The following is a 25,650-nucleotide window of genomic DNA, read 5'->3' as shown; positions in this document are numbered from 1 at the left end:
GGCTTTGGGAAAGAGGGGGGACAGTTCTTCCATCTCAACAGAAATGAAGCAGGAAGCAAAGAGCAGTCAGAGCCTGTAATCAAAGCACACCGACGAAGTGGTGTGTGTGTGGGTGTGTGTGTGCGTGGGTGTGTGTGTGCACACGTGTGGTGTGTGTGTGTGGGTATGTGTGTGTACACGTGTGGTGTGTGTGTGCACACGTGTGGTGTGTGTGGGTGGGTGTGTGTGCACATGTGTGGTATGTGTGTGTGTGGTGTGTGTGCACACATGTGTGGTTTGTGTATGTGGGTGTGTGTGGTGTGTGTGTGTACATACACCATGCACAACCGTACAAGGGAAAGGAAGTAGGGGGATACTCTGTGTAGATCATGGACATGGGCTGAACGAATGAATTAATAAATAATGAGCTGATGAGTGAATACTCAACACATCTGCTGAGAGACTACAAACCAGGCCTGCTCTTTTTTTTTTTTTCTTTTGAGTAAGATTTGTCCTCGAATTGCCACCTATGCCCCTTGGCAGTACAGTATCTGGACTAGCAGAAAGGAACCATCCCATTACCCCCTGGAAGTGGGCCATCCAGTTGCCCACAGACAAGCCAAACTTCTTCTCTAAAACATTTTAAATAAACTATAAAAGCTGGAGAAGTGTGATTAAGCCCCTACAGCTGCAAATCACAGAGCGTGCAACAACTGGGCCCAGATAATTTTAAGGGCTGTTGTTACAAATGAAAACAACAGGCAGACGTCCCTGGCTGGGTCCCTCTCCTCCACCACCGCCTGGATGCCCTCCACACCCCAGTAGGTACTGGATCTGCCTGCGCAGGACACCCCACTCTGCAGGGCCCCAGGGTCAGGAATAAAGCCCCCTGGAATAACCGGGCTGTTGAATTTCAAATCGAATCACCCGCACAGGCCCATCTTCTCCAGTTCCTGGGCTCATTAGAGCTCAGATAATGGAACGGCTCCTCCCGCTAATGGCCCATGAGCAAGTGAAGGAGGGAAACCAGCCCCTCTCCTACTTTCTGAAGAGAAGCAGGGAGGAAATGGTCACTGACTATAGCCCCAAAGTTTTTAAGAGTTTTGGAACAACTTCCTACCATGAGAGATTTGGAGCATGAAGAATGGATTCACCAGGAGGTAGTGGTTATAGGCAGAACAGACATTCATCCGGGCATCCTAGTGACCGATGTCCAGTGCTCTAGAAGGTTCCACAGCTAATCTCACCAGTAGGCAGGAAGTGTGAGAGATTCCTGGAGCCAGAGGAGGTCTTCAGAGGCTGCGGGACTGCCTGCCAGGGAAGTGACATTGGCTGGGAGCTGCCTGATATGTGTTGATCTGTAGGACACGCTCTCCAGGGACAGTGAAGAATGTGATAGCAACTGGACAACTGGAAATAGAGAAGTCAACCAAGATGTTTCTAGTAATCAGCCATGTGTGCAGGGCTCAGGTCCGCTCTGCTGGAAAAACAGGAAGCATTTTGGGCTTGGAGCATTCCCTGGGTCAGGACTCCATTGGCACCTCTGCCAGGGGCCACAAGAACAGAGAGTACCCCTTACTGCCCCGAGGTCTGATGCTGAGCCCTAGCCGCCCTCCAATCACATTCACTTGCTTAGAAATCATCTGATCTTCAGAAAGTGATGCCTAACAAAGAAGAGGACTTGGAGTTGGGGGTTCTATGCAAAAGAAAGCTAAGAGCAGCTCCCTAATTGTGTGGGGACCCAGCAAGTGTTCCTGAAAGGACAAAAGCAGTTTGGTTACCTCCACACATGAGATGTGTGGTCAAGTGCCCGGTGCCCAGAAGGTGAAAAGGTAAGCAGGTTCTACCCGGTCCTATTAAAGTCACTCCCACTAAATTGAATGGAAACAAAGGGATTCATGGCTCCAGGGCTTTCCTAGCCCATCAGGCTGGGAATCACTCCTTACAGGCAAGTGACCTCAGGAAATAGAATTAGGATTCCTCAAACAAATTCTACCTCATCCCTGATCTGTGCTTCCTGTTGTTGTTATTAGCTGGGAAGAAACTTTGGGGTCACCCCAAGCAATGCAGTCACCCATCTGAGTCACCTCCCCGCTTCCCATCCATCATGAAACCTGCAAAGGAATTGTTAAGAATCCCAAGGACCTGCTTATGTGAGGGTCCCAGAAATCTCAAAAGAGGAAAGGGATGTGGACGGGCTTCTTAGGTGGCTCATTGGTAAAGAATCTGCCTTCAGTGCAGGAGACACAGGGTCAATCCCTGAGTTGGGAAGATCCCCTGGAGAAGGCAATGGCAACCCACTCTAGTACTCTTGCCTGGAAAATCCCATGGACAGAGGAGCCTGAAGGTCTACAGCCCATGGAATCACAAAGAGTTGGACATGACTTAACAACTCAACAATAACAACAACAAAGGGATGTGGACACCAAAGTTTCACAACCCAAAGGCCTTGGCCAGCCCAATGATGTCACATGATGGGGGAGCAAGAGTGAGCTATCACCATGGCAACCAGAAGGACCACCTGTGACTCAGGGATCTCTCCTCCTGGGCTACCCCCAGCAGATTCTCACAATCTTCCAGGCAGGGAAAAGGGGGGTGTGCTCACCGAGAGGAAACTAAGGCCTGCCTTCTTCTGGTCCCGGACTCCCAACCCAATCCCACACTTTCTGTGTCCTCGTCTGCCAGGGAATGAGGGGGCAGTCCATTTCATAACCAGTATGTAGGTGTTGAATGCCTCCTGTGTGGAGGGCTCTGGGCTCTGCCCCAGAGGACACAGGCAGCAGGGACCACAGACTGAACAGTCTCTGAAATGCAAGTCAGACGCCCATCAGGGCTGAGGAGCTGCGGCTCCTGGAGGAGGGCATGACCGATTCTGCCCCCGGGGATCCAGGAGACTCACAGAGGAGGTGACCTCAGGGCTGGAACATTGAGCAGCTCATTATGAACTGGCAGACAGAACTTCCAGCTGGGCTGGGAACACTTCTCAGCTCCCCAAGGCAGAGGAGTTCCTCTGCAGTCAGGGCCTGGCCCCGGGAGCCTGGGTCACGCCAGGCCATGTTCCTGGCTGTATGCTGGTGAGGTGCCAAGGGCTTCGCCTCCCCTCCTGCCCCTCGTGCCTCCTGCTCCTCCTGCCCTGATCCAGCTCTGATCCACTCCTTTCCCTTCTAAAAATGCCCCGTTCATGCACCAACTGCCGTAAACTCACCAACATTACCATTCTACTTGAAACACCTTTTTAAACATTTACAAAAGTGGAGATGATAAATTAATGCACCTCTATCACCTAAATTCAACAGTTTTCACCTCACAGCTAGCTGCGTTTCATGCATAATCCAGCTTGCTTTTCCCATCCTCCACCATAGACAACATACCATTTCATCTGTAATTATTACATAAAGTATCTTAAAAAGATCAGTTTTCTTAACCCACATCCACAAGACTGTTCCTTTAAAAAATATCAGTTTCTGAATATTATCAAATATCCAGTCAGTGATCCCAAGTCTGGATTTTTCAGACTGCATTCTCAAGATGTTATTTAATACATTCCTCTGTCCCTTGACTTCTCTGTAAAAGGATATTTAGATCTAGAGACTGAGTGATTATTTTTGGCAAAAACTTCAAAGGCAGTGGTACCTTCCATCAGCAAGTACAGCAAATCTGGTCGGTTCCTTCTGAGATGTTAACAGACATGGATGCCAGATCCATCCATTTCTTAGAGGTAGTCACACGGTGATGCTCTAATTCTATAACTCCTTCACTGATTGGCCAAAATGCTTCTTAAAAAAAGAGAGACTTCATATTGGGGGCAGGAAGGACAGAATGAAAACTTGATTCTTTCCCTTCTTATACCAGTTTCCCAAAGGTTGAATTGCTTTCCTAACGTTCTTCAAAAGTAACCAAAGAGTATCTGACTTTTAGCACCATTATAAAGGCTTGGATTTGGGGGCTTTCCTGGTGGTCCAGTGGTTAAGACTCCACCTTGCAATGCAGGGGACACTGGTTCAGTCCCTGGTTGGGGAACTAAGATGCCACACGCCATGGAGCAACTGAGCCTGTGCGCCACAACTAGAGAGTCCACGCACCCGTAACTAAGACCTGACACGGCGAAATAAATATTAAAAAAAAAATAAAATAAAGGCTCGGATTTCAACACATCTGATGTGCTTTAATCCACTGCAGTCAGTCCCTTGCAGTCATCAAGGGAATTGTGGTGTCTGAATTGTCTCCTCTTTTGCCAGTAGGACTTTGGCTCCTGCGTCTACTCTGACATTTCTCTGCTTTCTGGGGTGACAAGATGGTCCAGGCTCATCTTGTACATTCATCTCAGTCTTGTTTATTTCAATAGCAGGTCCCCTGACCCCCGCCTCCAATCTGTCTGTGTCTTCACTGCAGCTAGATTAATCTTCCCTCAAATTAATTTTAGCTGTTTCTCTTCTTGGGAGACAGCGTGATCCAAGAAAGAAACAGGACCTTTGGAACTGGGGAGAACTGGGTTTGAAAGTTGGCTGCATCAATTACAAGATGTGATGACATCATCTTCTGAGCCTCAACTGCCTTGTTGTAAAAACAGGAATAATAATATCTTACCTTAGAGGATTATGGTAAAGACTAAATAAATGTAAAGTGTCTGGTTTAGAATCTGATGAATAGTAACTACATGTCGCATCCATTCCTTTTCTTATTGTTCTTTTTGAGTGGTTCCTAGTGCCCCTCGCATTGTACAAACTTCCAAGCCCCCTTTCCTCTGACCCACAATGTCTGTTCATCCACCTCCACTCCAGTCCCACCAGCCCACTCTCACCCAAGCTCCTAACTCCCATACCAACCTTTATTTACACCACCCACTTCTGTCTTAAATGGCCCACACACTTCTGTTTATCCAAATCCCACCCATCTGTGAAGACCCAGTTTAGGTCCTTCTGTTTTCCCAAATCCTTCAGACCTCATACTTTTCTCTTCCCCCGAAAGCCTGTCTGCCTGCCCACAAAAGCAGGCTGGGGGCTAAACTCTTCTGTGGCCATTTTCCTCTGCTGCCTACAAGTGAGGACAGAATACACTCCAAGAACCGCTGTTTCTGAAGCTGAGGACTGCTGTGTGCACAGATCCCTGGGCATCCCATCTAGATGTATGGCTGTGAGTGTGCAGGGCCAGCTAAGGGTGTGCTCATGAGTGTGTACATTGGTGTGCACATGTGCACATGATTGCCTGTGTGCATGTGTGGTCAACACCCTGCAGGAAGCCAGGCTCCCTGCTGTCCTCTCTGACTCAGAATCACAGGGAATCCCTGAGGCCCAGCCCCACCCTCAAACTTCAGCCAGAACGCGGGAGGATCCTGATCTGGACAGAGACCTAGTGATGGTCTCCTTGGGGATCTCAGTTTTCCAAACCAGATATGACCCCATCTGGAGAAGGAAGAGCCATAAAGGACTAGAGAAAGCTTCCCTGTCCAGATTTACCAGCTGGATCTGGAATGAAAGATGAGCCCTGCACAGAACTTTTCCATGGAAGAACCATCCCCCAAAGAATCAGCGAGAAGCACACTCAGCAAGACCCAAGACAGGAAACCCCGCCCACCCAGCAGCCTGGACAACCATGCCAAGGCATCACAAAACTTGGAGAGGAAGCTGTGACCTGCGGGGTCCACCTACTAGCCCTTCCTGGACGTCAGTGTCTGTCCCAAGATGGAGTCCCTGCTGTGAAGAAAGAAAGAAGAAACTGTGTTTCTGGTACAAGACAAAATGGTGTGCCGGGGCAGATGCCGAAGCCCTGAGTGGGCTTTCTTGGGTCTTTGGTCTTTAAAAGAAATTCCTGCCCCTTCCCTCAAAAGGGTTCAAAGCTCAGCATAAAAAAGCAACAGTGATTTAAGCCCTATAACTGGAGTTTCCTTGGAGGGCTAGAGGGGCAGGGGGAGCCCTGGGAGGAACAGAGGGGCTGGGCAGCACCCCAAGAAGAAGATGGCTGGTGAGGAGGTTCGTGGAAAGCCCAGGGGTCCCTTGGGACAGACACGGGCACAAGTTCAGTGGTCATCTGTCAACTCTGTCCTGAACTCACCTCTGGTGTCCTGAGTTGTCAGGAAGAGGCATGGGCTGATGTGCTGCAGGGGATGAAGGAAGTGGGCTGCATTCCCAGTTAGCAGCTCTGTGTCCAGAGGCAGCAGAACATAGGTGAGACAATCCCAGTGATTCCAGACGAAAGTGGCTTTGGGGCTGAGCAGGAGGGGGCTGGGATCTTTCTACAGGGAGTGAAAATGGAGCCTCAGTTTGCTTGTGTGTGTGTGTGTTAGTCATCTCTGACTCTTTGTGACCCCATGGACTAAAGCCCGCTCCTCTGTCCATGGAACCTCCAGGCAAGAATACTGGAGAGGATTGCCATTTCCTTCTCCAGGGCATCTTTCTGACCCAGGGATCAAACCCATATCTCCTGCATTGCAGGTGGATTCTTTACCACCTGAGCCACCAGGGAAGCCCTGGGGTATTAAAGGCGTGGTGTCACTTCTCGTAAAAAACCACAGGGTGCCTGGTGGGGGCAGACATCCACTCTCCTGGCTTTTTCTTCCCAGCCTAATCTCGCCACGTCTTTCAAGCTCTGCCAAGTTCGTTCCATGGACGAGTTCCATGGAATGTTCCACGTTCATCCATCCCCCTCGTAACAATTTTTTTTCCTTGTAGCTGTTTAATCCTTTGAGTCTCCTCCCTCATTCACTCAGTACCCTCTGGGTTCAAAGCTCTGGATGGGACCTTGGGGGACCACTGAGATCAAAGCAGACATTAGGACAGCACCATGACCTGTGTGGGCTCTTCCTGCACAAAAAAAGTCTTAAAAATTCCACATTATAGCAGTGTTGGTACAAAGGTGAATATATTAACAGCACATATGACAACATTTTCTTCAACATAAATGTTCATTTTCTTTTTGCTTCTGATTTTTAAAGAAATGAAAACTAAATGCTGTGGACCCCTGAGAGTATCATGAGTCCTAGGCACTGTGCTTGATGGAGGCTTGGGCCCTGGCAGAGAGATGCAGAGTTGCCAGCCTGGCTCATGGTCAAGGATGGAAAGTGGGCCATCCTGGGAGCTTTCAGAAGCCCCATAGCTCAAGGGCACTCAGACAACATCAAAACTTCAGGATGGGACACAGATATCGGTATTATTTTTAAAGCTCCCCAGTTGATTAAAGGTGCACTCAAGATTGTGAAACAGGGATTCTCAGCTCCAGCTGCCCAAGAGAACTACCTGAGGAGCTTTCTGTAAAAACCCAGGGAAGAGGTGCTGTGCATCCACCTTCTTAAGGCCTCAGCGATCCCCCTGTAAAAGGCTCCTCCTTCCCTTGCTAGGCAGGGACTTAGATGTACTCACCATTGTTGAGTTGCAATTCTCTGCTGATTCTGAATAAACCTCTTTGCTAGAGAAATATCTAGCCATCTATTTGTTTCAAATCAACACCATTAAACAACAATGCCTCATCCTCCCCCCTCCCATCGGACCCTGGCAACCACTTTTCTGCTCCTATCCCTACGCACCTGACTGCTCCAGGCAAGTGAAATCACACAGTATTTGTCCTTTTGTTTCTGGCTTATTTCCTTCACAACACCCTCAAGGTTCATCTATGTTGTCGCACATAGGGTCACATGTTCATGCGTTGTAGCACATCTGTGTCCCCTCACTCAAAGGCTAAATATTGTTCCATCCTGTGTACAGGACACGTGTTATTCCTTCAGGAGATTTCGTCTCTTTCGTCTACCACTGATTTCAGTGTCTAGAACCGTGCCGGCACACAGGATGTGTTCACGTATGTGTTGAAAGACTACTTTAAATGAAAGGATCCATCGCAAGCACTTTTTGCCTTCCAAAAGCATTAGCCGTTGTGGTGGTGACTAGCCGTCTTCATTGTAGAGGCACCCATGTAAACAGAGGGCACTCTCAGTGCTGCCAAGAAGCAGGGCCATTTCCCCAGGCCACCCTCGGGTGCACAGAGAGTGAGGTGGGAGAAGCCACAAGTTGGAGCTCCATGTCACCGGTGCTCTCGAGCTTGAGAGTCAGAATCTGAAGATCCGCCAGCTTCTGCCTGAGCCAGGCGGGTTCCTGCCATCTTGGGACCTTCTGCTGGGACACACAAAGGTGGGAGGAGCTGACGGCTGCCCTCCGCCAGCCCTTATCCTTCTCAGGGACCCTCGCTTTCCTCTCAGATGAATTCCTCTTCCAGGAAGGCCCCAGTCGGCATCTGTAAATAAGAGCTGGTGAAGCGATGGAGGCAGCAAACACTGGCCCCCTCGCTCCCTCCTGCCTGGAGGAAACCTGGAGTCCAAGTGGGTGGTCGTCGTTATGATAGGGAGAGAGAGGCCTTCTGCACTTCCTCTTGGGAGAAATCCCAGGAGACTCAGATCATCCGCCTGAAGATGGTCACTGGGCAGCCCAGGACCATCTCTCTTGTCTCTTTGTCACGACACAGACCCGGCCCCACGATGGCGCCACCGTCCGAGGCCTCTGTTCCAGCTGCAGGCTGGTGAGGGGTATGAGGGAGCCCAGGAGGGAGGGGGGCACAGGAACAGCCGAGATGTCTTTTCACAGAAAACTCTGGAACCTTTACCCCTCTGCCAGAGCCTCACCACCCAGAGTTTGATGGGGGCAGCTCCGTCTCTCCCAGCAGCCCCAGCTTGCCCAGCAGCCTTCTGACATGAAGTAATAATTGTCAGAAAGGGTCAGGCTCCAGCAGCTGAGAAAACACAAGCGTGACCCTGAAAAGGAAGGCAGACCCTGCCGATTCGGACGCAGCCCATTAGCAGGTCAGAGAACCTTCCCCGCTGACATCTGCAATGTGGCTGCCTCAACAGGAGACGTGACGGCAGAGACAGCCTCTGGGCAGTCACCTTGACAGGGCGTGTGTTGAGCCCTCCTTCCAAGTGGCTGTAACGCTACAGTGAAAACACAACAGAAGGCAGTTCACGGGTGTTTCTGCTTTAGTACAAAACCAACAACCAACCACAGGAATTTTGGAGATTACACAAAAGCACACAGACGGGATAAATTGCCCATAATTTTATTCCTACGAGAAGAGAGCTGCTGTCTCGTGGCACAGAAACCTCGATCTTTGTCAGTGTGTGGATATGTGTCTCTGTGCGTGTGTATAAGCATGCACATGTGTATATTGTGTGCACGCATGTGCACATACGTTGTGTGTATTATGTGTGAGTGTATATATGCATGTTATGCTATATGCATGCATGTGTATTATGTGTATATTATGTGTAGTGTATATGTGTAGGTACATGCATTACATGTGTGTATGTATATGTATCTGTATGTCTATAAATATATATTGCATGCAAGCATATGTTTGTATGTGTACATTATTTATATATATGTGTATACATTCCCAACATCCATTGGATCATAGAAAAAGCAAGAAGAGAGTTCCAGAAAAATACCTATTCTGCTTCATTGACTACACTAAAAATTTTTGACTGTGTGGATCACAACAACCTGTGGAAAATTCTTCAAGAGATGGGCATACCAGACCACCTTACCTGCCTCCTGAGAAATCTGTATGCAGGTCAAGAAGCAACAGATAGAATGAGACATGGAACAATGGACCGATTCCAAATTGGGAAAGGAGTACGTCAAGGCTGTGTATTGTCACCCTGCTTATTTAACTTATATGCAGAGTACATCATGCGAAATGCCGGGTTGGATAATTCACAAATTGGAATCAAGATTGCCAGGAGAAATATCAATAATTTCAGATGTGCAGATGACATCACCATTATGGAGAAAGCAAAGAGGAACTAAAGAGCCTCTTGATGAAAGTGAAAGAGGAGAGTGAAAAAGTTGGCTTAAAATTCAACATTCAGAAAACGAAGATCATGGCTTTTTGTCCCATCACTTCACGGCAAATAGATGGAGAAACAATGGAAACAGTGACACTATTTTCTTGGGCTTCAAAATCACTGCGGATGGTGACTGCAGCCATGAAATTAAAAGACACTTGCTGCTTGGAAAAAAAGCTATGACAAATCTAGATGGCGTATGTATGTACAGTGTATGTATGTAAGGGTATATGTGTGAGGATATGTATGTGTATGCATATTATGTGTGTACATATGTGTATATATGTATCTATATGTGTGTCTATATGTATATGCATATATAGGTGCAGGTATATGTATGTGTTTTATATTATGTGCATGTATTATGTTTATACATGTGTAAGCATGTGTACGTACCCATGTATGTGTAGGTGTGTTATGTGTGTGTATATTGTGTGCATATGTATGTATGTATACATGTGTATTGTGTGTATTATATGCATTTATGCGTGTATATCACTTGCATATGTGTGTGTATGTATATAGAGGCAGTGATATTTTTATGAGGATAGACTTCTATTTGTAACAAAAGTCAATCATTAGTATAAGAAGATATGCTATGAGGTCAAAGGTATTTTGGTATTGTAGCTTTATTGTTTGTAGACATCTTTCATATGCTTCCATAGCAGCATTTTCCAAACTGTTCCACGAATCACACACACACATGAATTAAAATAAAAACCGGGACTTGCTGTTGCCCAGCTAGAGAGTCCCGGGCACACAGGGACCCTGAGAAACTGTATCAATAAAAGCGATTAAGCACGGTTTACCTCGCACCGTCGGCCACTGACCACCTTTCTTCACGTGACCACTGACCCTGCTGGTCTGAGGGATAAAGGCAACCATCTTTTCTCACACCCTTTCCTGAAGCCGGGGTCCAGTCCTTTCCAGTTCTCCCGGCCTGAGGAGAGGCCAGTCCAACATCACTGAGGGGATTCTGAAAGCAAGAAAGGAGCGGGAAAGTGGCCAAGCATCTGAGTAACATAACGCTTTCCCTGCACATTCCCCCAGCTGCTCCTGGCCAAGGAGTGAGACAGATGACAGGAAGGGAATGAAAATCATCACTTCTCTAACACACAAGGTGACTATCACTGCCCGAACTTTGACCCACTTTCTCACTCTCACCAAATTATGGGGGTTGACAGGCAGGGGGAGAGAAGACATTCAGAAATCTTATAAACAAGGATCTTAGCTCTCTCTTTTTTTTAATTTGGATTACAGTGTATTGATTGCTTCTGTAATCTGCTTTTTCACAGCATATCATGAGGATTTTCTCAGGGCATGAAATAGTTTTATAAAACAGAATTTTCAATAACTTCATACAATTCTATCTTGCAGATTTTCACCCAGCGAGCCAGTTATCAGTTTGTTGCCTACGGGATCCAAATTCGCCTGCAGCACCTGCTCTGTGATAAGCGGCTGTGAGCACTCACTGGCTCTCCTTGACCATGGGTGCAATGCTAAACTTCTGTCAGTAGAGGGCAAGAGAGGACCCGTGCAGGAGAAGGCCAGGTCCTTTCCCCTCGTTTCTGGGAGAGACATTTGCTCTTTTTCATCCCTGTTGCATTGTCAGTTGTGTGCATGCGTGTATGTGTGTGTGTGTGTGTGTGTGTGTGTGTGTATGCCCGGTGGTGCCCCGCCCTAGCACACAGGCAGCATCAGAGCCTTGGCCCAGGCTGGTGACTGCCCAGCTGCAGACCCCCAGTGGGGACACCGCTGTGCTGCCAGCCTCATGCAGGCAGTGGCGCCTTGACCGCTCTCTATGTGCCCACCTATAAGCCCCGTTTGCCTGTGCTTTGGGACACATGTTCCTGCTGCCGGGGGACATGGGTCAGCTCTCACCAGTGGACTTCTGTCCCAGCCAGTGACCGCACCCCCAGCCCACACCATACCTGTTTCATCTATGGTGAACCCCCTTCCCAGTCTGCCTTTTCTTGGGTGTCTTCCTGACCTAGGGCACCCGAGTTCTCTTTCCATCTTTATAGCCACTTTCATACCGTTGTTTCATAATTTCTTATAGTGAATGTCCCTTGTTCAAATTATTGTACAGTTTCTGCCTCCTGATTGGACCCAGATGTAAAAACCCAGCGCTTTTCAGACATTACTTTTGAGTTGTTTTAATTGGAAGTTGAGCAGTAGGAAAGGATGTATTTACCCTAACGTGGCCACCAGGCCAAGCACAGGCAGCCAGAGAGCAGGGATGCTAGCCGGCTAAATGCCTGTCACGAGAACTAAGGCATTCACCTTCACGGCAGCCCCGGGGACGGCACTGGGACAACCTCAGCAGAGGGGTCTGCGGCCCTGTTCTCATCGGGAGGAACTGGGTCCCGGCACACGAGGCTCACTGGCTTGTCTACAAAGGCAGCACGAGGCTGGGGCTGGAGCTTCCGGGAGGCAAATGGACACACTCCCGTGCTTTATTACACAACGTACACATGATCATTTCAGAATGAAAACGCCTAATACCACCACACGCCACAGAGTCACTGGATACAGTTCTTAAAACGTTCCGCAGTTCTTTTTATCCCCAGAATACAGCCCAAACAGGGATGTAGTGTCAAATGACTGCATTTTATAGTCACCTGAAACAGTCCCTTTGGGGATAGTTACGCCACCGGTCCAAGACCCAGTTCTGCTCAGCTGTTTCTCTTTGCTTTCAACGTTTAGGAAGCACACCTTAAAATATAATTTCATGGCATCATTATGTAAAACATTTTCATGATTTCAAAGGTAAATACACAAGGGGAATTTAATAGACTGCCCTTAACATGTGTGGGCTCTAGCACAAGGTCACAGACAGAGGCCTGCATTCTATGTGGACGTGTATTTTAAAAGAATAAATTCTTAAATAGAATACGTGCCATCCTTTTCTTGGAGAAGCACTTCCTCACATGGACATGGAGGCCAATTTCCACGGCAGAACTCGGGCTCCTTGGAGCTCCACGACTCCCCTGGTAAAGAACCCTCCTGCCAATACAGGAAATGCAGGTCTGATCCCTGGGTCGGGAAGATCCCCTGGAAAAGGAAATGGCAACCCACTCCAGTATTCTGGCCTGGACAATCCCATTCAGAAGAGCCTGGCAGGATACAGTCCACAGGGTCGCAGGGTCAGACGTGACTTAGTGACTGAACAGCAGCCAGAGTCCCACAGTGAGAACAGCGATGCAAGGCAGCCTGCCCCTCACTCCCTCTCTGGTCCCTTCCTTCACACCTTCCCACGGCTCAGGGGGCCTTGCACACATGTGGACATGCCAGCCCTAGTCAGCTCTCAGGAGGATGGGCCCTGAGATGGGGCCCTGAAAGCGGGCTTGGGGTCATGTAGGACATTAAGGGCCTCATGATCTAGAGAGGAGGCTGTCAGCGCCCTGTCACTTGGCCCTTGGGATCCTCACCCCCAGGTCTGGGCAGGGACTCCTCCCACCCAGGACTACGGGCAGCATCTCCTGTCCTGCACCCCTGCAGTCTTTGGTTTGCCCTTTTTATAAACAGACACACATTTTACATGTAAATAGACTGTATCTTCACACATACACATCTACACACAGACGTCCTACCCTGTGGCTAGGGATACTGGGAAGAGGATAGGAGCTCGTGTTCACAGAACCAGCCTCCTCCCATCAGGTGAGGGGCCCGGCTGAGCTGCAACGAGCACCGGGGACTGCTTCCCGTCACTTTGGGACGATTCTGTCAAAGAAAGCAAATATTACTGTAATTCACATTAACCAGCAGGAAAACAGTCTCCTCCACGTACCAGCATAAGGCAAATTCGACACAAGAGACACAGGTTCAGTTCAGCTCCGCTGCCTTGAACTGACTCACTGGCCTGACCAGCTTCTCTTTCCACGGCAAACACCTCATGCAATTAGGCCCCCGGCCCCTCCAGGAAGCAGGGTCCTCAAGAGGGAGCCTGGCTCAATCACCCACGCCCGCCTCACAGGCTCCCCGCTGCACCACCGCCCCTTCCATGCTGATCCGTAAGCCCCGCGTTGGGAAACTGCTTTACCTTCTTCAGCCCCATCTCCCCCATTGGAGAAGGGGCCTCAGGCTGCAAGCTGCCAGCTCTCCACTGAAGCCCCAGGTCCTCAGCTGTGGTCAGCCAGACAGGCTTACACATTCCCCACTGAATGACAATGTGAGAGGAAGTCAGAGAGGGTTGTAGGCTAACGGATACAGTTTCAGTTCAACCAGATGAAAAGTTCTGAAGCTCTGCTTCACAATCATGGGAATATACTCAATATTACTATAAACTGTACAGGTGAAAACAGTAAAGATGTTACGAAAACGGCAAATTTTGTTATGTGTTTTTTACAATAAAAAGCATAATAGCAAAAGACACTTATACAAAAAGACAGGAGGATGAAATCCAAAAGACCCCAAAATCACCATCCAATTAGCACCGATCAGCCAGTATGTCTTTTCTCTCACAGAAAGGAGCTGAAGTTGGCAGGGACCCCCCTGGACACCGTCCCCGCTGGACACTGCAGTGCCCGTTGTGGCCACCAGGTGGCCTGAGGGACCGCTCCTCTCCAGCCAGGAAAGCGGAATCAGGAAACCTGTGAGCCAGTCCAGAGTTCTTTTTGTAAACACAAATAAATAAACATATATACTATTTAAATAAGCATAAGTTTCATTTGTAAGAACCATGTGGCTCAACTAAGAACTCTACCTCTCATAAGCCAGCACCTAACCTTACCTCGGGTTAAAAACTCTCTGAATTTTTTTTAGAATTAGAAATATCAGGAGCCACACTCACTTCATATCAGATCTCTCGTCAGCGTTAAAGGAGAGAGGCCTCTCTTTGGATCCTTAAATAATAACTAGCAGAGCTTTGCTGGAGGGTCCTGAAGTCTCTTTCTGAGAGAAAACCAACAGTCCATCTGCTGTGAGCTCTTATCCCCATCCTGAGTTTTCTCTCCATGTATGTAATTTTAAGAAAAAACCTCCATGAAACCATGGCAGCCAGAAGAACAAGGTCCTATTGCATAGCACAGGGAACTATATTCAATGTCTTGCAATAAACTCCTAATGAAAAATAATATGAAATATATTTATGAAAGTGTTAGTCATTCAGTTGTATCTGACTCTTGGTAACCCCATGGACTATAAGCTTGCCAGGCTCCTCTGTCCATGGAATTCTCCAGGCAAGAATACTGGAGTGGGTAGCCATTCCCTTCTCCAGGGATCAAACCCGGGTCTCCTGCATTTCAGGCAGATTCTTTACCATCTGAGCCATCAGGAAAGCCATTATATATGTATATGAATCATTCTTTGTTGTACATCAGAAACACAACATTGTAAATCAACTATACTTCAATTTAAAAAAATAAATAGACATGGTGGCCAGGCTGCCATAATCCTCTTCGAGACCAGCTACCCAATCAGGAGAAAAGGTCCCTCGGTTTCCATGGGCAACCGCCACTTGGCCCTGGCTCTCGAAGATCTTGTCACAAACCAGCGTTTCACTGAGACTGGAGATTTTTGTTGTTTAAGAAAGATGTCCCTCCTTCCTACCTTCAACTTCATCCTGAAACCTCAGACCCATCTGCTTCATTTTCTTTCCAACTAGGCAACCCTTTTGAACAGAACAGCTGGTAAACATGCAGGAATCAGCAGTTTCCTCTCAACTGGCAAGTGAAGGTCAACCCACGGGGCTGCTTGGCCAGGAAGTTAATAATGTCACTTGTAGAAACAATTTTTCTACATAAGACGGCAGGTGAAAAGACCCTGTTTCCTCGAGATGGGATCCTAAATGAATCTAGATTGGTGGTTCTCTGCTTGGAGATGTGACTCAATAGTCAGTTCAGTCAAAGCACCTATTGTAGCCTCCATATCCTCCTTCCCCTCTTCTTCCCCTTATCTGTGGTGGCCACATGCCCAGACCAGATCATCGTGACCATCCTTTTCCCCAACTTCCCAACTTCTCTTGCAACCAAGGGTGGCCTCACAATCCACTCTGGACCCAAATGGAAGAAGTAGATTAAGAACACTTCTGGGACAACTTTACTTTTCCTATTAAAGTGATAGACAAGGCTGGTTCAACTCCTCAATTTCCTTCTTTCCCCCTTGAATTCAGACACAGTGTCTGGAGCCATAGCATCTATCTTGCAACCATGAGGCAAAGGAGGAGCTTGCGTGAGCATCATGGGTGAAGGGAACCAGGGATAGCAAGCCCTACCTCTGAACATTTGCTTATGTGAGAAAAATAAACCCATATGTGTTCAAGCCATTTTAGCTGGCTTTCTGTTCCTTGTATATTCATACAATTCTAAGTGAGACACACCATGCTTGGCATAATTGCCATTGACTCTGCTGTCTCTGACGGAATCTAAAGCCAAAGGAGCAGCATTTCCACCTACCTTCTTGCTCCACCATCTTTCCTTCGGAGGGCAAACTCATAAAACCGAAGTTATGTAGATGAGACTGTGAAATCCTCCAATCTGACCCAGGAATTTTTGTCACTGACAACTGATATCCAAAGAAGGTTATGGGTCTTTATGTCAAGGAAGATGTTAAAGGATCAGGTCATTCCAAAGCCAGGACATCTGCCCCCTGGGGGTGGGGGTGGGGAGGGGCCCTTTCAGGAGCCAGAATGTCCCTCAGCCCTGACCAGGTGCCATTGTCACAAGGATGCAAGGGTCCGTGCAGCCCATGACTTCCTTTGGATATCAGTTGTCGCTCTCCACCTCCCTGCTAGCGGGGTGGGGATGAGGAATCCTCTCCTGGCTTCATGCAGACTGGAGGTGGGGTCACTGCTCATCTGCACAACTCAGGGCCCTTCACTTCTCTTCTGGTTCTGATGGGACAGGGTCGCTGGCCAAGCCCACCCACCACACTTGTCTCTCCTCCCCGCTGCTGTACCTGGCTCTCCTGCACAAGGCACCAGGGTAGAAGGTAATAAAATCCTGTTTCAAGGTTGTGGCTGCAGGGAGAGACGGAGAAGGCAATGGCAATCCACTCCAGTACTCTTGCCTGGAAAATCCCATGAACGGAGGAGCCTTGTAGGCTGCAATCCATGGGGTCACTAAGAATCAGATACAATTGAGTGACTTCACTTTCACTTCTCACTTTCATGCATTGAAGAAGGAAATGGCAACCCACTCCATTGTTCTTGCCTGGAGAATCCCAGGGACAGGGGAGCCTGGTGGGCTGCCATCTATGGGGTTGCACAGAGTCGGACACGACTGAAGCTACTTAGCAGCAGCAGCAGCAGCAAGGAGAGAGGCTCCTGCTGAATCCACCCCCACTAAGCGGGACAGGCCTGCACAGTGAGACCCACACTCGCCCAACCTCTGTGAGTGGTACCTGCTTCCCCTGTTGCTCCTGCTCCTTACAACTGTCTCATTCCCTTGATGCGTGGCAGGCTGGATGGGGCCCAGACATGTCTGCACATCTCTGCGCTCCCTTCACCTGGTAACGCTGACCATGACACCTGGCTCCTCACCACAGCTATTCAGTTCAGTTGCTCAGTCATGTCCGACTCTTTGCGACCCCATGAATCATAGTACGCCAGGCCTCCATGTCCATCACCAACTCCTGGAGTTTACCCAAACTCATGTCCATCGAGTCAGTGATGCCATCCAGCCATCTCATCCTCTGTCGTCCCCTTCTCCTCCTGCCCCCAATCCCTCCCAGCATCAGAGTCTTTTCCAATGAGTCAACTCTTCTCATGAAGTGGCCAAAGTATTGGAGTTTCAGCTTTAGCATCAGTCCTTCCAGTGAACACCCAGGACTGATCTCCTTTAGGATGGACTAGTTGGATCTCCTTGCAGTCCAAGGGACTCTCAAGAGTCTTCTCCAACACCACAGTTCAAAAGCATCAATTCTTGGGCGCTCAGCTTTCTTCACAGCCCAACACTCACATCCATACATGACTACTGGAAAAACCATAGCCTTGACAAGAAGGACCTTTGTTGGCAAAGTAATGTCTCTGCTTTTCAATATGCTATCTAGGTTGGTCATAATTTTCCTTCCAAGGAGTAAGCATCTTTTAATTTCATGGCTGCAATCACCATCTGCAGTGATTTTGGAGTCCAAAAAAATAAAGTCTGACACTGTTTCCGCTGTTTCCTATCTATTTCCCATGAAGTGATGGGACCAGATGTCATGATCTTAGTTTTCTGAATGTTGAGCTTTAACCCAACTTTTTCACTTTCCTCTTCCACTTTCATCAAGAGGCTTTTTAGTTCCTCTTTACTTTCTGCCATAAAGGTGTTGTCATCTGCATATCTGAGGTTATTGATATTTCTCCCAGCAATCTTGATTCCAGCCTGTGCTTCCTCCAGCCCAGCATCTCTCATGATGTACTCTGCACGTAAGTTAAATAAGCAAGGTGACAATACACAGCCTTGGCGTACTCCTTTTCCTATTTGGAACCAGTCTGTTGTTCCATGTCCAGTTCCATGCATATAGGTTCCTGACCTGCATATAGGTTTCTCAAGAGGCAGGTCAGGTGGTCTGGTATTCCCATCTCTTTCAGAATTTTCCACACTGAAACCATAATCACAGAAAACTAGCCAATCTGATCACATGGACCACAGCCTTGTCTAACTCAGTGAAACTAAGCTATGCCGTGTGGGGCCACCCAAGACGGGCGGGTCATGGTGGAGAGATCTGACAGAATGTGGTCCACTGGAGAAGGGAATGGCAAACCACTTCAGTACTCTTGCCTTGAGAACCCCATGAACAGTATGAAAAGGCAAAATGATAGGATACTGAAAGAGGAACTCCCCAGGTCAGTAGGTGCCCAATATGCTACTGGAGATGAGTGGAGAAATAACTCCAGAAAGAATGAAGGGATGGAGCCAAAGCAAAAACAATACCCAGTTGTAGATGTGACTGGTGATAGAAGCAAGGTCCAATGCTGTAAAGAGCAATACTGCATAGGAACCTGGAATGTTAGGTCCATGAATCAAGGCAAATTGGAAGTGGTCAAACAGGAGATGGCAAGAGTGAACGTCGACTTTCTAGGAATCAGCGAACTGAAATGGACTGGAATGGGTGAGTTTAACTCAGATGACCACTATATCTACTACTGTGGGCGGGAATCCCTTAGAAGAAATGGAGTAGCCATCATGGTCAACTAAAGAGTCCGAAATGCAGTACTTGGATGCAATCTCAAAAACAACAGAATGATCTCTGTTCGTTTCCAAGGCAAACCATTCAATATCACCGTAATCCAAGTCTGTGCCCCAACCAGTAATGCTGAAGAAGCTGAAGTTGAACGGTTCTATGAAGACCTACAAGACCTTTTAGAACTAACACCCAAAAAAGATGTCCTTTTCATTATAGGGGACTGGAATGCAAAAGTAGGAAGCCAAGAAACACCTGGAGTAATGGGCAAATTTGGCCTTGGAATACAGAATGAAGCAGGGCAAAGGCTAATAGAGTTTTGCCAAGAGAACGCACTGGTCATAGCAAACACCCTCTTTCAACAACACAAGAGAAGAGTCTACACACGGACATCACCAGATGGTCAACACCAAAATCAGACTGATTCTATTCTTTGCAACCAAAGATGGAGAAGCTCTATACAGTCAGCAAAAACAAGACCGGGAGCTGACTGTGGCTCAGATCATGAACTCCTTATTGCCAAATTCAGACTTAAATTGAAGAAAGTAGGGAAAACCATTAGATCATTCAGGTATGACCAAAATCAAATCCCTTATGATTATACAGTGGAAGTGAGAAATAGATTTAAGGGACTAGATCTGATAGACAGAGTGCCTGATGAACTATGGACGGAGGTTCGTGACATTGTACAGGAGACAGGGATCAAGACCATCCCCATGGCAAAGAAATGCAAAAAAAAAAAAAAGCTATTCAGTAGACCACTATCAACACACCCAGCCTTGAGTCTAGCATGGCACAGGGGCAGGCCAGGCTGGAGAGGGTTTGCAAGGCACTTGGAGGACGTGGGACTTACATCCAGATCCCCAGAGTGCTGCAGCAGGGCTCAGGAACCCGTGACCACAGGATTCAGTGTGATGAGTCATAGGAACCTAGCGCCGAGCCTGGCAGAGCGGACCCCATGGGCCTGTGCACGTAGGCACGAATTAATGAAAACCTGGGAAAACCGGTGGCGCTGGACGGCATATGCCCAGGCGGTGCTCATGCTCTAAATGAAATAGGAAAGTCTAATCCTTCATCCATCATCCAGTCAGAAGGCAGACTGATCATTTCCCCGAACACCACTTCCCTTCGACAAACACTGGCCATAAAGCAAACGCGCTGAATCTTTAAGAGGCCATAAAGCCTTTGGCAGTGGCATGGGGCTCTGAGAACATACACATGAATAAATTAAAACCCAAAGCTGTCGCAGAGATGCAGCCACGTCCAGAATGACACTTATCAACAGGCTCTTAGAGGAAAGAAACACGGCCACAGCATTTCACATGACTGGGGGACAGCCACCCACCAGGCTCCCAGTGCCCCCGGCCCTAAGCCACGTGGGCAGCTCCCATCCGGATGAACAGGGAGCTCACAGAGGAGCACGGAATCAATGCCCCTGGTCGGCCAACCAGACTGCAACCCCATCAAACAACTCTCAGGCCACAGACCTGCTCCTCTGAGGAGGGCGAGGTCGGTGACCAGTCCAGGGATGGAGAGCCACAGCCCCCCTCAGTGACCAAGTTTACAGTCAGTCACCAGACAGAGTGCTCCAGGGCAGGGAGAACCACTGGAGCAGGCTAGCAGGCTCCACGTTCATGACAGACGTGGGCAGGGCCCTTCGTGTGGAAAGCCTGACCCTGGACACTCGATTTCTCTATCGAGTGCTGGCCACCAACCCCAGGAGGGCTGCCTGCACCAAGATTTTGTCCTTGATTTAAAAACATTCTTTTCCCTGAGGACCTCTGATCAGGCACTGCAAAGAATTGCAAGGAGGCCCTTGGAGTCAGACAGAATTAATATGACTTGTCCTCCCGCTGGGTCTCAGCAGGACACTTGACACAGACCACAGCCACGTGACTCCTTTCCCAGGACTGCAAGTCAAGGCTGCGAGCTGGGTCAGTCTTTGAGGAGGATTTGCAATAGAATCAGAGATGAGGATTTGGCCGAGGGGTGGGGGAGTGGGCGGCAGTTTTTTCTACCTTTTCACCTGTAAGCCCAGTCCAATCAAGTGCCCAAACACACATTTTTTCAGGGTTGTAAAAGGTACGTACAAACCAGGACTCACAGGAGGCTGGACACACAGAGGCTCTGCTAAAGCCACTGAAGAAGGCAGAGTTTGGCAAAATGGAGTTCCTGCTTCAGTTCCAGCAGCCTCAGATGGTGGAGACATGTAATAAAGGTCAGGCAGAGTGAGAAATATTCTTACTGGAGAGTCAGCCTAGGTTTGCTGAACACTTACTATGTGCCGGTGCTGTGCTGGGCGACAGAAACATAAGCAATCTGGGGCAAAGCCAAGACTGAGAGGCCATTTGAAGGCAGTCAGGCCCTAGATATGATGAACTATCCTCCTCCGTGCCTGTCTGAGGACCGGTCAAATCCTTCCCCTTCCAAAAACCTGAGGCACAGAGACAAATAATTAAATGTAGGTTTTCAAAAAAATAATAATCATAAATAATCAAGTCTGTGCCTGCTTCTGCACCACAGGAATGCTATGTCTGGGTTCATTCAAATCAGCCATGGGGCTGTCTCAGTCGGCTAGGGCTGCTGTAACAAATACAGCACAGACTGGGTGTCCTAAGCAGTGGACAGTCATTTCTCCCAGTGGCGAAGGCTGCAGATTCTGTGCCTGGTGAAACCAGGGCCACGTCCTGGTTTGCAGATGGAGCCTTCCTGCTGTGTTCTCACATTACAAAAGGGACTAGAAAGCTCTCTGGGGTCTCTTTAGAGGGACACTAATCCTAAGGACACTTGAGAGTTCCTCCAACCGACCACAAGGAGAACAAACCAGTCCATCCTAAAGAAAATCCACCTTGAATATTCATTGGAAGGACTGATGCCAAAGCTAAAACTCCAATACTTTGGCCACCTGATGCAAAGAGCCAACTCATTGGAAAAGACCCTGGTGCTGGGAAATATTGAGGGCAGGAGGAGAAGTGGGTGGCAGAGGATGAGATGGTTGGATGGCATCACTGACTCAACGGACTTGAATTTGAACAAACTCTGGGAGATAGTGAAGGACAGGGAAGCCTGGCATGCTGCAGTCCACGGGGTCAGAAAAAACTGGACATGACCCAGCAACTAAACAACAACAACTACGTCATCGGGGGGCTACACCCTCAAGACCTCATCACCTCCCAGAGGCCCCATCTCCTAATACCAACACCCTGGGAGTCAGGATCTCAGCAAATCTTGGGGGACACAAAATTCAGTCCATAACATGGACTAAGCAACGTGGGCTGAGGACCCCCCGTGGTAGACAGAAGGGGCTCTCCTTGTTCTTTACGGGTATAGCATCTGAGTTTATGACATCTTTTTCAGCATCAAGCTATTAAGCTATCTAATTTTTAAAAATACCTATTTATTTGGCTTCACCACGTCTGAGTTGCAGCACATGGAATCTAGTTCCCTGACCAGGGGTCGAACCAGGGCCCCCAGCCTTGGAAGTGCAGAGTCTTAGCCACTGGACCACCAGGAAAGTCCCTCTAATTTCTTTTTTCCCACACATATACACCTCACTTTTCCCCAAATGAAAACCTCTTTCCTTATTACTAAATAAGGCAACTTACATCTTTGAACATCTCCCGTTTGTCCAACACTGTACCACACGCTTTATATTGAACTCTCACAACACTCCGAAGAGGTTGGCACCCCAACCTGTGGAGGAGGACACAGAGACTCAGAGAGATGAAGTCACCTGCCAAAAGCCACATAGCTGGTCATGAGCCAGTCAACTCCAAAGCCCACATATGCCTCTTCCAATATCAACAAAACCCTCATTGATTAATTTGCTGCACACAAGTGGGCTGTCGTGACTCCTTCCATGCTGATGGGAACAGATGGAGCAGATGAACAGAATCTACTCAGCCAGCCTTTCTCTGGCCAAGGCTGCTCCCAGAGACAGGGCCTGGGAGCAAGTGCCCCTCCCTCCAGTGGACAGGAGGGTGGACAGCTTCCAGCAGGGGGTGTGATGGGGCGGTGCCAGCATCCTCTGGCTGCCGTGCACAAAGATGTTCAGGCCATGGGTTTCTCAAGGGACCCTGGGATGGAGGGCCAGTGGCTCTGGCAGCAGCAGTCACTGCCTCTGGGATGGCATAGGCTCCCTCTGAATGACTGGATTCAGGTTCAGGTGGGAATGGAAGTGAGACCCCTGAGTTGATCCCTGTGTGCCTCCCCCAGGGTCCATCTGGTCAACCCAAAAAGCTTTAGTCATTGATGTTGAGCTGAACTCCTCAGTCATAAGCACCTACCAAGGACAGCAGCATGCATTCCACCCATCCCCATCTAACAGAACCCCCTGCTATTCCTACCACAAAACTTGGGGCCGTGGCAGAGCCACCTTAGAGGAACCTATCCATCCATCCATGCAACACAGAGGGCCCCCTTAGACAACCTGCTCTTTGACATGCTAGAAATGTCATGAGCTCTGATAATGACTTGTTTTCAAATCTTGGTCTGCCACAACTATGTGAACTTGAGAGACTCACAAGACTTTCCTGTGTTCTCATCAGTGAGCCTACTTCATGAGGTTCTGAAGGAAGGACACGGAGCAGCACCTGGAATGATATAAGGCTCTAAATGACAGCGTGGCATGCTCACAAACGTGGACGCGCCTGTACCCCTACTAGTCAGGGTCCCACCTCTTCCTCATCGGGCACAGATGGCCAGGGATTAAAGGAAAAAGAAAAATCTTACTGGAAATTGTTATGTTAGTAGAGACAGAAATTTTACCAGCACTGTTTCCAAAGTAATGAGGAAGGTAGAAAATATACCTAATTGTCTGGGATGAGGTGGCAGAGGAGGTGGTTCAAGCAGTGTGGAAGGGGCCATTTGATTTCTTGCTGCTTTTAGTAAAAAGACAAGAGAAATGCGCTAAAGGCAGAACTGGACCAAAAGAGAGGCAGAACTTTCTGGATTTGAAAATTCTCACCTTCTCCAGACAGTAAATGATGTTAAGCTTAAAGGGCTCCTAGGAAAAATGAAGTACATGGCACTGTCAGGAAAATCAATTTTATGGACGAGCCCAAGTGTTTGGCTGTCTTAGTCGGCTTGGGCTGCCATACAAACAACAGATGCCATCAACTGGGCGCTTCAAAAACCCTGTCCTCACAAAGCGCATATTGGAGCTATTTGCAGGCGAGGCTTTTTCCCTAATGGAGGGAGCCCCCAATAGGATCCATAGGGCATCCACAACATTTTTAAGGGAATCATATTGGAAGAAGCATTGACAGCTTTGGCTGAAATGGACAGACAGCACAAATTGAAAAGATGCCTGAGTGTGTGCAAGCAAACCCTGTTCAGCCAACCCTCATCCTCTTCATTGCTCCTTCACCACTGACTCTGGCCCAACCCCTCTGTCCTATCCATTCTTCACAAATTCACTTTTTCTTTCCAAAATGTATAAAAAGACTCTGCTCTGGTTGCTTCTTTAGTTCTTGATTCTCTTACGGAGGCTCCCATGAATGTGTAACAATTTACTAAAATGTGTATGCTTTTCCCCTGTTCATCTGTTTTTGTCTGTTTAATTCTTAAACCCAACTGGAGACCTAAAGAGGACAGAGGAGAATTTGTCCTCCCCTACAGTGGATAGCTAGACGGTTAGATAAATGTATTGGATAGATACACAGACAGATAAAGATATAGGTATAGGATGAATAAATAGATAGATGACAGAAGACTACAGAGGAAACATTTATTTTTACTGTCTTTCTAAAATGTGAACAAAGGCAAAGAAACGACACACAAGCATAAGTGAATAAGAACTCCTGAATACAAATTACTTGCTTTTGTTCATCACATTCCAAGAGGAATTTTAGAAGAAAAACTCAATGCTTCCCAATTTCCCCCTTTATTGATTACTTTTGATGGATACATTTCTCAGCAATTTCACACAACACCAACCAGGAGATTAAAACTCAACATAAACTAGAACTCTAAGAACCAGAGCTGGCCTGTTTCTGTCCCCTCTGGCGTACAAAAGAACATAAGGAGCAGAGGAGGGTATCTGGATGCTCCAAGGGCTGGCTCCTGAAAACTTGTCCCAGGCTCCCTCCACCCAGCCGTGTGCCTCCTTCCATGTGGACTCCTCATCCTCATGTTCCTCGTACACAGAGGGAAGGTCACGATGCTTTGCCTGCTTCCCTAGAGTGTGTCAAGCAGACCGAACAACCATTTGAAAGAATGCAGCTGTTTGGGATAAAAACTATGCAGGGCCAACTACTGTCCCTTAATAACAGGACTGGGCCTCCAGAAACATGACAGGCAACTCACCTCTGCTGGAGGCCCCGTGCGGTGTTAAGAGTTCTAATTCTCTGTGAAGGGCCCAGATGGAATGTGCAGCCATATGCCATGTGCATATTTTTCTTTACATAAAGCTGATTATCTACCATTTCCTGGAAACAAAGAAAAATTACTTGTAATTATTCTAGGCTGAAAAAAATAGGGACTTCTGGAAGTTTTTTGCCTCCCCTCCTACAATGCCCATTAACAGATATAAAGAAATAATACCATGTGGACTGAGCATTAAGCAATAAATCAGAGCATGATTCACACCTTCAGAGGAGGTGGGCAAGAAGGATCTACCTTTAAAGAACTCCAGTGAAGGCAATTACCATTGTTATTTGAAAACATTTAAGTCCTCTATTGGAGAACACTTAAGAAAGCTGGCAGGAGTGAAGGGGTCGGGGGAACCCACATGACCAGCA

The 25,650-nt window shown here is 48.0% G+C and overlaps 1 long non-coding RNA gene across 1 annotated transcript; it reads right to left on the bottom strand.

Moving 5' to 3' along the window:
• Positions 1-6,818: 6,818 nt before the first annotated feature.
• Positions 6,819-18,605, bottom strand: LOC112449249 (uncharacterized). The gene is made up of 2 exons (XR_009496838.1): positions 12,424-18,605; positions 6,819-10,778 (listed from the first exon to the last, which is right to left on the bottom strand). It is a non-coding gene; the product is annotated as an uncharacterized lncRNA (long non-coding RNA).
• Positions 18,606-25,650: the final 7,045 nt, after the last annotated feature.

Source organism: Bos taurus, chromosome 13 (genome assembly GCF_002263795.3).
Source record: "Bos taurus isolate L1 Dominette 01449 registration number 42190680 breed Hereford chromosome 13, ARS-UCD2.0, whole genome shotgun sequence".
NCBI lineage: Eukaryota > Metazoa > Chordata > Mammalia > Artiodactyla > Bovidae > Bos > Bos taurus.
Note: the sequence above shows the minus strand (reverse complement) of the source record. Positions and strands in the feature narration are given on the sequence as shown.